Here is a 13,058-nt window from a genome sequence, read left to right as displayed (position 1 = left end):
GAGAAGGGAGGTCTACAGGAGATGAGGAGGGAAGTGAGGTGAGCAGATGATGAATATCCATGCCGCAGTGAGCTTGGGCTGCCATAACACGACCGCAGAGGCTGGTGGCTGAAACAACAGAAATTTTCTCACAGAAAATTTCTCACATTATCGCAAATGGCAAGATTTCATTCTTTTTTGTGGCTAAGTAGTCTTCCATTGTATATACATACCACATCTTCTTTATCCATTCATCCATTGATGGACATTTGGGCTGCTGGAAGTCCAAGATCAAGGTGTCGTCACGGTTGGTTTCTGGTGAGACCTCTCTTCCTGGGTGTTCAGGGATGGCCTCATTATAACTTCACATAGCTTTTCCTCTGTGAATGCTTAGGGTGTTGGGAGGGGGCAGAGAGAGGCAGAAGGGAGAGAGAGAGAGAGAGAGAGAGAGAGAGAGATCTGGTTTCTGTCTCTCTTTTTTTTTTTAACTTTTAAAAAATGTTTTATTTCTTATTTTAAGAGATAGGGAGTGAGCGGGAATGGGACAGAGAGAGAGGGAGATACAGAATCTGAAGCAGTCTCCGGGCTCCAAGCTGTCAGCACAGAGCCCGATGTGGGGCTCAAACTCGGGAAAGGTGAGATCATGACATCAGCCAAAGTCAGATGCGTAACCGACTGAGCTGCCCAGGCCCCCCTGATTTCTGTCTCTTCTTCTAAGGACACTAGTCCTATTGGATCCGGGTCCCACCTTTCTGACCTCATTTAACTTTAATTATCTCCTTGAAGACCCTATCTTCTAATACAGTCTCATTGGGAGTTAGAGCTTCAAAATGAGAGTTTGGGGGCAGCATGATTCAGTCCATGACCATCTACAGTTGCAGACAGTTGTAAGTCAGACGCAGGTAAGCCATGGAGAGACATGCTCAGACTTTGTTTCTGAAAAAAATCACCTTGGTTGCTGAGAAGCTGGGAGACCAGCTAGGAGGGTCCTACAATAAAATGGGAAGAGATGGTGACAACGGTAAACCATAGACAGTAGGATGTGCTGTGCAAATGAATTTGAGGATAATCTGGATGTGACATTTGTCATGCCATTGAGCTCTTCTAGGAACCTTCCAATTTCTTTGTATATGAACCTCTCTGATATAAGACACTGCTGTGTCTTAATCTGTTGTGAAATGTGTAAGGAATTCCATATGGATGCAAATCAATATTAATAATAGTCAAAGTATCAAAACTAATTCAGAATATTTTGCCTTTTTCTTAGTAGGATGACACTTTCACTCCCTTGCAATTTGAAAAGTTATCTTGGGTGGAAAAAAGAAACCAGGTTAAAGAAAGCATCACTGGGGAAGTCTATAGGCGTAGGTTTGGGTAGAGAAATCTGCTTTCCTCCAATCTTCACTTGGCTGGCTTTTCTTGGCATACAGGCTTCACCTCAAAAGCCTTCCCGCCTAAGAGACCTTCTCCGACTGCTCCATCAAAGGTGTTTCCTGCAGGCACTTTCTATGTTATCACGCTGCTTTATTTCCCATGGCCCTTGTATGCTTTGGTATTTTCCTATTTGGGTGTTCGTTGTTCACGGTTGGTCTGCCCCTCCTAGAATCTGCACTCCAGGAGAACAAGGTCTTTGTCTTGTTCCCCAAACATTCCCAGCGTCTAGAACAGAGCCTGGCGTGTAGTGAGCACTCAATAAATATTTGTCAAGTGGATGCAAGGATAAAAAAAGAAAGCACGGAGACCCAGCTCACCAAGACTCGCAAAGTGCGTAAGGGGAAAGAAATCCCTTCTGTGTAGTGCAATGTTGAGGTTGACAGGGGACCACACAGTAGACAAAGGGCTGGGCACATTTCAGGGCTAGAGGCTTTGTATTTTTGAAGGTTTATGTGCAGATCTGGGAGTCAAGAGATTGGGGGTTCACATCTGCTCTATCTCCAACTCACTGTGTGACTACGGTACAAATCATTAACTTCCGCAAGCATTAGTTTCTCCATCTGGGTGGTGTTACGGGCTAGTTTAAACATTTAGAAACCTTCATTGGCATATATGACTCTATTTATGCTGTTTCTTTCAGGAGATTGAGTGCTTTGTGGAATCGAGCCCTGTTTTTCCCTTTGGTTTCTGAACTGCATTTCCTTGGCAGGCGAGGTGATTAATTGCCTTGAATTCCTCTTCTCCTGCTCCATTTCCCAGCTTTTCCCAGAGAGTGTCCTCATTCAGACTGCATGACTTTGATGGGAAGGACAAGGCCTTGATCATCTGAAGATATGCCTTGGGTTGTCATTCCCCACCTTTATTCCTTTCTTTGCTGACTCTAGCTAGGTGAATCCCCCAGCTTTCCACCACCCAGATATGCAGGCCTGGCCCAGCACGAGAGGGACACATATAGCTGTTAGTCATCTCCCAGTAGACAGAGTACAGAAATTAAGACTTGGGCTCAGATCCAGAAGGCCATCCATGCCTCTCTCCTTTATTCTCCCTTGCCAGCTAGACGTTCTCTGCTAGGAGGAGGCCTCGGTCCTGTAAACAGCTGTTGGGTGACTTCCTTCTTCACTTCACCGCATTCTCACCTCCAAAGAATCCAGCTTCTCTTTAGGTCTGCCTCGGGCTTCTATCCTCTGGCCCCACCTAATCGTGAAGCAAGGGAGATACTGGCATGGCAGTGAATGGCATACGCTTGGGATTCGGCCAGACGTGGGTTAAAATCTAGCAATACAGCTAACTCCGTGAGCTTGGGCAAGTTACTAAATCTCTCTGGGCCTCAATTTCTCCGGTAAAATGAAGACGAGGAGGGATGGTCAGAATGAAACGAAATGGCGTAGCGCCTGGAATGCATCCAAGTGTGGTAGTTGCTACCATCAATTCCTGGTGCCCTCATCACCAAGCCTAGGGAACTCACCTGATGACATTATGCTCACTCTTTTTCCTTAGTTTCAAGGGTTGTTGCTGAAGGTTTAAAACTTTTGGTTTGAAAAGTTAATCTCCACCTTTTTGAGACCTCTAATTTGTACAAGGAGATGATCAAATGCTCTTCGCCATGGGTATTATCTACTCATCAGCTTGGCTCTGATGACTAGGGTTTCTGGTACTCAGAAACATCTCATTTAATCCTTTAAATAATTATCCTGCAAAAAAAGAAAGTCGCTATGTCGACACAACGCTACGTCGACACAGACAAAATCAGACAGAAGTTCACAGAGTTTCCCAGAGAAGAGGAACCTAGACATAGCCCATCTAGGTGATTCCAACTGGATACGAATATGTTGATATCTTATGGACTACTTAACTCTTCTTCAGATGTTTGGTGTTAGCAATAGTTTTTTAAAAAAATAGTTGTAGGGGCGCCTGGGTGGCGCAGTCGGTTAAGCGTCCGACTTCAGCCAGGTCACCATCTCGCGGTCCGTGAGTTCAAGTCCCGCATCAGGCTCTGGGCTGATGGCTCGGAGCCTGGAGCCTGTTTCTGATTCTGTGTCTCCCTCTCTCTCTGTCCCTCCCCCGTTCATGCTCTGTCTCTCTCTGTCCCAAAAATAAATAAACGTTGAAAAAAAAATTTAAAAAAAATAAAAAAAAAAATTAAAAAATAGTTGTATTCTGAAGCCAACCTAATCTTTTCCATGCAGTGGATGGTGCACTGGCTTCCTAGATAGCCCGGACTGATGAAGTATTTGCTTAGTGCCATGGATGGAATTTGTTTTCTCTAAAAAAGGAAATATCTCAACGGGGCATTTAGTATACATGTGCCAACTTCTCAAGTGGCACAGTAGGCTTTCTTGAGGGGCATGTAATGTTTTCTGGTTTTAAGTTCTAACTTATCCTATAGGTTACAGCAATGAAGTGGAGCAGAATCTGTTGGTGTTATGAAGTCTCAGTGCTAGAAGAAAGAAAAAGAAAGAAAAGGAGAGAGAGAGAGAGAGAGAAACAACAAACAATGGAAGCATTGTAAGAAATATTTATAAGTCAAATGTTATGGAGAAAAACTCCAAACCAAAACCTATTTCAAAAAATGTTGGAGGAAATGGTATATCTTTTATGTGCTTAAGAAAACAGTTAAAAAGAACTTCACAGCATTGGGTCTATTAAGTACATTTATTCCAGTGATTTCCCAGATATTTCCAAGTTCCATTTAAAACAGAAGTCTCCTATCAAGAAATCCTTTGAAATTATTTACTCTTTTATGGTTGTAAAGTATGGAAACATAATACTTTTAATGGAAACTCTAATAAACGGCACATGCTATGAAGTGTCTACTGATGTGCTTTATAGGTTAGGGCTCTTACGTCACACGAACTTGCCAGTCAACGCTTCTGATCCCCGTAAATGCCCCAGTGATGTGGAAGAGGACAACTGGAAGGGCAAGGCCATGCAAGAATGGCCTGGATCATTCATCCTCAGCAGAAAGATACGGCAGCCCGAGTCCTTCTGACAGGAAGCAAATTTGGCCAGCAGGCGGAAACAGAATTATTTGGATTAAGGACTTTGTTGTGCTTGAGGGATGGTGACTTGGTGGTCACCATAACTTGAAAAAAGGTTTTTCTTATATTCAATATAAAGGAATGTTTTGTATAAGCCTCGTTGTGAATCCCCAGAATAAAATAGTATGTAACATTTTTAGCACGTATTTAATTGGCAACAGAAAAATGAAAACCACTTGACTTATAATGTTGAAATGGTATTCTGGTTAAAATCAACTCCCATACAAGAAAATTTAATGTGCTTCACCAAATGCATATTTTCATGCAAAATAAATGTATTTTAAAGTTATATATCCTTAATTTTATGCTGAAATGGTACTTGCAGTCCACAGATGCATTCCCCTCCCCCACCCCAGCAAATTAATTTTCAGTGAAATGTTTTCAAAGCATTTTCACTTGTATATGCTTCAAATTAACAATTTGAAGCAAATAGTAATTGATTTATTGACATCTGATGGATTCATGCTTGTGTTCCTTGGTTTGCAAATCTTGTTAAAATGTTGCTAATAATCTATGGATATACACTTTAAACAACTGTCATTAAATTTAGAATAACTGTCATTAAATAAGGAGAAGTAAATTTAATAGTGTAGTTGCCATGTATTTAAATACCAGTGGATGATTAGAAGCAGATTTATTGAGGGTTTAATCAAGGCTGGATAGATTCATGCCTTTTCAGCAACTATATTCATTTCATATTCTTTTGTTTCATTTTTCTATTTTAAAATGAATGGTTTGTAGGTATGTGAACTAGTCTCATATCAAAAGCTGAAGCATCAATTAATTAGTATCAAAATATATAGGATGCGCTATACTGCTCAAGATAATTCAAGACTGTATATTAATCCTTGGTGAACCTGGTCGAGTCTTTCCCGAAAGACCCAGAGAAGCCCAGAGAGGAATGGCCGTTAGGAAGAGAGAAGAAATTCACCTGATTTTGTTCATATTTGCCACTTGGTAAAACAGTTGTCTAACCTCTTTTAAAATGCCTTTGATTCTATGGCTAAAATATCAAAGACTGATACTTTTAACAACATGGTTCAGAAATGTCAGTTTGATACACTTGGACTATCCTGTTTTAGTTTCGTTTTATTTTGAAAGAACAAGACATATCTTCCAAACTATCTGGAGAGGTTGGTTTCTTTTCGCCAGGCTTCAGCCCACCCTATCCCGAGTTTGAAGCATTTTGTTAGATGCCTTTGATCTTCTGTTTGACTTCTGCTTCATGGAAAAATGCTCATAAACCTTCAGAGAATGGCTTTCTTTACTTTCAGCTTTATTCAAGTATTATAAACAGTGGACAGATCTATAGCAAAACGATTTTAAGAGCACTTAGGACCCACATGCTAATTTATTTGCTCACCACCAAAAAGGCTTGCTTGGTAAAAAGAAGTTTAAAAAGTTCAACTTGGCTTCGTGGAAAAAAAAAAAAAAAAACCTCCACTTTTAAGTGGCTAAAAGGATTGCGTTTCGGATTTTTTTTTTCTTTTTTGAAATATTAAGATCTCTAAAGCAACAATCTTTTTAAAGATGTTATGCACAAGGATTGGCATGACGTTTGAAATGGCTTCAAGAGTTCCTGTTACTCTTGACATGCTGGCAAACACTTCACAGATGTGCTTTCTCACTGCAGCCCCGTCAAGAGAGAATACAAAATCCGCGACTACAAACAAGTCCCCGCATGTCTTAATGCTAGGGCAAGAGTAGGCTGGAAGATGTCAGGGTGAGATGTCCTCTAATCCATCATTACTCCAGCCTAATTGTTGCTTCTCCACAAATGATGGGATCTATCAGTTGAGCTCCACGTTGTTGGATGTTGGATAACAATTGTGGTTTCAGATAAAACAAACAAACAAACAAAATTAGAAATCTTTGCCATTTGGCATTTTGCAATTCTGAAGACGTCTTTCAGTATAAAATGTGGGAAAGGTTTAGAGATCGTTTGTGCTATAGCTTTTTATTTTTTTTATTTTTTAAATTATTTTCAATTTTTTTCTAGCATTTATTCATCTTTGAGAGACAGAGTGTGAGTGGGGGAGGGGCAGAGAGAGAGAGAGAGGGAGGGAGACACAGAGTCTGAAGCCGGCTCCAGGCTCTGAGCTGTCAGCACAGAGCCGGCGCGGGCCTCGAACTCACGGACCGTGAGATCGTGACCTGAGCCGAAGTCAGACGCTTCACCGACTAAGCCACCCAGGTGCCCCTATGCTATAACTTTTTAAAAATGGAGTCTTCTAGAGCTCTATAGGAGTTGCAAACTGATGTGTCCTATGCTGAATCAGTACTGATGAGGGACTTTATTTGGACAACCGCTTAATTTCATGTTAAGATTCAGATTTCAGCTTCAGCTCTAGCAACACTGGCATTTTCTCCAGCAACACCAACTGGAAATAGTAGCAGCTGCACATTTCGTAGGGACTGTTTAATTTTTTAAAGCGTTTTCTCCACTTTTAACCATGACACTGGGCTTCTTGGCTCATTTACCCATGGTCTTCAGGTGGCATTTATGTCTGTGACTCCTGTGGCGTAATATCACTCTGAAATACTAATGATGTTACTGCTGTGTCTGTATGAGGGAGTCTGAAAAATTTAAGTTCTGTTCTCAGGAGATACCCATTATGCGAAACTGATCCTTGTTCTTTAGCAGGACATTATGTTGATGCAGAAGTTGCTTGGGAAATCTACAAACCATTCTCTCAATGGATCTGAATCAGTGGCCTTAGTCATTGATGGTGGAGCTTCAGGGTGGTAAGGAGTTCTACTCTGGGCTCAGTGGGAGAACCATCTCTCACCATGTGGGTGGCATATAATATGCAAACCCCCCAAAGAATGCCAGTTCCGGGAGGACGACTCCTTGTCAAATTCTGTGTACCTGGAAAAGTGTTTGGCATGCCCGCGAATATTCTGGAATGAACTAGATGGATTATTTATGGAACGTTCAAACTTAACTTGAACAGGAAATATTTAAAAAATGGCCATTATTATTATTACTGATCACTGAATGCCTTCTATGTGTTAGGTAGCTTACAAGCACCATTTGATTTATTTCTCACCGCAATTCCACAGGAGAGGCGTTGTTCACCTGTTACACATGGGAACACAGAATCAGATTTTTAATGTCTGGTCATATGCCTAGAAACACCAGTGGTAAAGGCAGAGGCGCGGGCAGCTGCAGGTGGCGCTCTGGCTCCTTAGAGCCAAGCCCGCTGGGCTTCCGCCTGGTACCTCGGTGAGGCCAGGGCCCCTAGATCTTGCCTCTCCTCCGGCGTGGCGTGTTGGGGACAGGTTAGGCGACAGCACCCGCTCCTCTGAGGAGACACGAAGGTGGTTCCCCAGTGCTCAAATTTCTGGACCACCTTTGCTTTCTCCTCTCCGACGTTGGGCAGTCCTGTCCCCATTCTCTTTAACCCCCCTAGAACTTCTCGCCCTAAATCTCCCCCACACGGGTGCTCCCCACCTTCATGAACCAGCTCTTCCCCCACTCCCCTCATTTTCTTCATCCTCTTCGCGCTCCTGGGATCACACTTTGAGGGCAGCCTTTGAAAAACGGAATAGTGGACCAGAGCGGGGTGGGGGTGGGGTGGGGTGGGGAGTTAAAAGTCCGGGGGGCGTGCCAGGGAGGGAGATACGATGGCTTCCTCATCTGGCAATGAGGATGCTCTCACGATACCTAGAGCTGCTATCAAGAAGGTGATCAAAGAGACTCTCCCCAAGTCTGGTGGCCAACGATGCCCGGGAGCTGGTGGGGAGCTACTGCACTGAATTCTTTCACCTCGTATCTTCTGAAGCCAATGAGATTTGCAACAAATCTGAAAAGAAGACCATCTTACCTGAGCACGTCATACAAGCACTAGAAAGTTTGGGCTCTGGCTCTTGTATCAGTCAAGTAAAAGAAGTCTTACAAGAATGCAAGACTGTAGCATTGAAAAGAAGAAAGACCAGCTCTTGTTTGGAAAACCTTGGCACTCCTGAAGAAGAGTTATTGAGACAGCAGACAAGAATTATTTGCAAAAGCCAGACAGCAACAAGCAGCATTGGCCCAGCAGGAATGGCTTCAAGTCTGCTTGACTCCAAAATATATGTTCTTTCTTGGGGTGCCAGGGTGGCTCAGTTGGGTGAGCATCTGACCCTTGATTGCAGCTCAGGTCATGGGATCGAGCCCCGGGTCAGGCTGAATATGGAGCCTGCTCAAGATTCTCTCTCTCTTTCCCTCTGCCTCTCCCCTGCTCACTTTCTCTCTCAAAACAAAACAAAATGTGTGTTATTTCTGCTGTTCTTTGTTTCCTTTTAAATAGAAGATCATATTTGGAAACATGAAGTGAAGTGATGATGGAAAGGTTCTGTCTAAAAGACACCAAAACATCTGACAAATTGCTGACATCCTCAATTTAGTCAATTGGCTTGGCTATTTATTCCACAAAATCAGCAGTTTGTGAGTTTACTGATCAGTTGTCGACCTTGTAGGGGAGCTGGGAGAATGGAGCACGCAAGAGTTAATCTGTGAAGTGGGATCAGAAAGGTTACAAGACTGCCCACATTGAATTGGTTATTCAGCCTTAGACCCTCTCCTCTCACCTGGCAAGTGGCTTTCCTGACCCCATCCTTTTTCATCCAGAGCCTAAAGGGTTGAATTTTCTCAGGGTGTCCCTTTACCTCTGATTTGTCCCACTATGGCTTAAAAAGGTGGCCAAACTCCCAAAGCTTTTGGCCTTCCTTGCTTCATGTTGACCTGTCTACTTTATCTCAGATCTCCATCTTGGTACATCTACCTCTGGCCTGGTAATCTTGCTCCAACCTTTGATTTCTCCCCTAGCCTGGAAGTTTGGTGTTATATATTTTTGACCTTGAACAGTAGCCAGATCCAGTTAATCCAACGATAGGGGTGTAGCACACAAGACTCAAGGCAACTGACTTTAGTTGGACTGATCTGAACTGGTCAATGTAGCATGAGCCTTGGAAAGTTGTTTAACTTCTGTGGCTCATGATTACATTTTCCTCTCTTCTTCATAGAGTTGTGGGAACAGCTTTAATGGTGCTTATAAAGTTGTTAATTGAAAACGCTCATGGGGGCACCTGGGTGGCTCAATCAGTTAAATGTCCAACTTCAGCTCAGGTCATGATCTCATGGTTTGTGTGTTTGAGCCTCAAATCTGGCTCTGTGCTGACAGAGTGGAGCCTGCTTGGGATTTTTTGTCTCTCTCTCTGCCACTTGCACTTTCTCTTTCTCTCAAAATAAACTTTAAAAAAAATTACAAATTAAAAAAAAAGAAAATGTTCATGAATTCAAGGTAGTATGTTAGTAACATTTTAAACCAAGTTTCTATTAATTTATATCTAAAAATAATTACATAGGTATAATACAAAAACAGTTTTCACATACAAAAATCAAATAATTATGAAATCCAAAACAGAGAATCAAAACTGAAGCAATGTATAAAATGATAACCATTAAGGGAAAATAATGAACAACTTATTTGACTTTTTTAGATAAAATTTTCTTAGATAACATTTTTATCTGTATCTCTTACCATAGTTTTTTCATTAAAAAATAGTATAGTTTAGGTATAGTAAAATTCACCCTGTTTAGTAGAAAGTTCTATGAGTTATGTCAAATGCATAGTCACATAACTACCACCATATTAAAAATATACAATAGTTCCATCACACCAAAATATTTTCTGTGCCTCTTGGTAGTCAGATTCTACCCTCAACCCCAGTCCCTTATAATCAGTGACAGCCAATATACAATATTTGGATTCCCTAACCATTTGCAGATATCATCTGGCTCTTTCACACTGCCCTGTGGGAATTGGGGTTAGAGTATCAGCACAAGAAAATACTGATATTCTGGTGATTGCTATCACTATAAGTAATGAAATACTTTTCTATGATGCAAGAATCTTGTGCCCTCTGCCAGCATCCATGAAAACAGGGCAGGTTAACTTGTTTATTTGCAAGTATGGTAAAATTTGAGGCCATTTATATGATTCTCAACTAGCTTATTTATTCCTTTCCAATATATATGTCTTATTTTTTTTTCTTGCCTTGTTGCATTGGCTAAAAATTCTAGTATGATGTTGAAAGGAATTGTAGGAGGGACACCTTTGAATTGTTCCCAATCTCGAGGAAGGTGGGACATCCAGTTTCTCACTCTTAAGTATGACACAAGGTGTTGGTTTTGGTAGATGCCTTGTGTCAGTTTTAGATGTTCCCTTTTATTCCTTGTTTGCTCAGTTTTTGCTGAGGATTTTTTTCATCTTTGTTCAAGATGGATATTGGTTTGTACTTTTATTATAGCATCTTTTTTTGATTTTGGCATCAGAATAATACTGGCATAATTAAATAAATTGAGAATTGTTCCCACCTTTTCTATATACAAACTCTGGAAGAGTTTGTACAAAGTGGTGATTATTTCTTTCTCAAACATTTGGTAGAACTTACAATGAAGTCATCTGGGCCTGGAATTTTCTTTTCTGAAAGGCTTTAAATTAGAAATTCAACATCTTTAAAAGATACAGGACCAGTCAAGCTATTTATTTCTTCTTGAAGGATCTTTTTTTAGGATGCTTAAGATCACTGGTTGATAGTTCCAACATCTCTGTCATGTTTAAGCGTGATTCTGTTGATTGCTTTGTCTCTTAGAAGTGTGTGATTTTTATTTGCTGCTTTGTATGTCTTGCAATTGTTGATTGAAAGCTGTACATCTTATGTAGAACAGTACAGACTGAGGTTGATAATGGGCATGCCTTTTATTTTGCTAGGCCTTTAATGTGTGGGAAATCGTTCAAGACAGTAGGGGTGGGTTTGGGTTATTTTCCTGCTATGTTTACGGTCACTACCACAAGCTTCAACTTCTAGCATTACCTTGTGTTTAGGGTAAGGAGTGGTTTGCCAGAAGGTTTTTCTTAATATCTCCTTCACTCTCAGATTTAAGTCTTCCCATTATGCCGTGCCTCACAAAGGGCTCTCTCCATACTTTTGAGGACTGGTTACCTGTTTCTTGAGTTTGCTAGCCTGGTGTTGGGAATGGACTGGAGGTGTGTTTTATTGTTCTGTTTCAGTCCCAGTCTTAGATGGGTGCTCCATTCTGTGTCTTAGAGGTGGGACCTTCGCAGTGATTCTTCTCACCCAGAAGTTGGCAATCTCTAATGATCTGAGCCTAGATGTATTCCTCCCTGTCCCCAGAGGGTTTTGTCTGCTCCTTTTCTCACCTGCAATGTGTCTTCATCTGTACCTTGAGGGTAACAGGGTTTAATGCCCTTCCTCCAATGGGATAAGGCTTTTATTCTGTAGGAGACATATGAGAGGATATGGGAAGATCTTCATGCCTTCATCTCAGTGGATGCTCTTTCTTTCTCCAAGGATGTACCATAAGAGATGCTTCTTCAGATTTTCATCCTATGCCCAGTTTTTCAGGCACACTCAGTGAGGTCTGTGAGAGGGCCCTGTGGGGGTGTGTGTGTGTGTGTGAATTTCTCTATCTCTGTGGCTCTTGGCAGTTCTGTGCTTTCACTCTAAACTTTATACCATATACTCTCACACTTGACCTTTAAATGTTCGTTAACAATTTCAGCAAAATTTTTAATTTTCCCAAACTGGCAGAGCAGGAGGTGTCAGTATGGAAGTTGACATTTGCCACAACAAAGACTGAAAGGTTTGGTGCAAAGAGCCCAAGGACCAGGGCATCTACCTGAGACCGTTGGTCAGGTTGTATGGGTTTCTGGCCAGATGAACCGACTCTACCATTAGCCAAGTTGTGTTGAAGAAGTTGTTCAAGAATTGCACCAACCGGCCACCTCTGTCCCTCTCCTGGAGGATCCGTAAGGTGAAGCTGCCTGGCAAGGAAGACAAAACAGCTGTGGCTGTAGGGACTAGAACTGATGTGTGTGTCAGGAGGTGCCCAAACTGAAGGTGGACGTGCTGCAAGTGAGCAGCCATGCCCAGAGCTGCATCCTCAAAGCTGGGGGCGAGATCCTTGCCTTTGACCTGTTGGCCCCAGACTTCCCCAAGGACTGTGGCACCATCTTGCTCTCTAGTCCATGCAAGAGCTGAGAGGTATACAGGTATTTCAGCAAGGTCCCAGGAACCCTGCACAGCCACACCAAATCCTGCATGTAATTCAAGGGCCAGAAGTTAGAGTGGCCCAGAGGCTTCAGGGCGAGCCTTGGCCACTAAAATGAACCTCACATCCTGCCTTGTTATTGAAAAGATTTTGGATGCTAAAAAAACCCCCCAACTTTAGCCAAATTTTTCTTACCAGCTTGTATAGCCTCTGGTGTTTGCTGCAGCTAAGTAGGTGCTCTTCCTGGAGGCATCTTCGTTTGCATTTCTTAAATTAACTATTTGCCCTCGGACCACAGCTCTGTGATAGATTCAATAAAAGTTGGATTTTTGTAAATTATCTAGTCTTTTTTTTTTTTATCGTAAGTATGACATGATGTCCTTTCCTGTTTCCTACATCCCATAGTGAAGCCAGAAACCCTATTTCTTGACCTATAAGAAAATTTATTTCTAGGTTTTCAAACCATCTATGAGTAAATCGTATTTTACAGACCAAATGTCAGTTAGGTCATTTTGGACCTCAAGTAAAGAAAATCCAATCCAAAATAC

The 13,058-nt window shown here is 41.8% G+C and overlaps 2 pseudogenes; both read left to right on the top strand.

Moving 5' to 3' along the window:
- The first annotated feature begins 8,078 nt into the window (after nucleotides 1–8,078).
- On the top strand, nucleotides 8,079–11,822 carry LOC122473658 (annotated as a pseudogene).
- A 244-nt stretch (nucleotides 11,823–12,066) lies between these two features.
- LOC122472946 lies at nucleotides 12,067–12,623 on the top strand (annotated as a pseudogene).
- The last annotated feature ends 435 nt before the right edge of the window (nucleotides 12,624–13,058 follow it).

This window comes from Prionailurus bengalensis, chromosome B4, assembly GCF_016509475.1.
Source record: "Prionailurus bengalensis isolate Pbe53 chromosome B4, Fcat_Pben_1.1_paternal_pri, whole genome shotgun sequence".
Lineage (NCBI taxonomy): Eukaryota > Metazoa > Chordata > Mammalia > Carnivora > Felidae > Prionailurus > Prionailurus bengalensis.
Note: the sequence above shows the minus strand (reverse complement) of the source record. Positions and strands in the feature narration are given on the sequence as shown.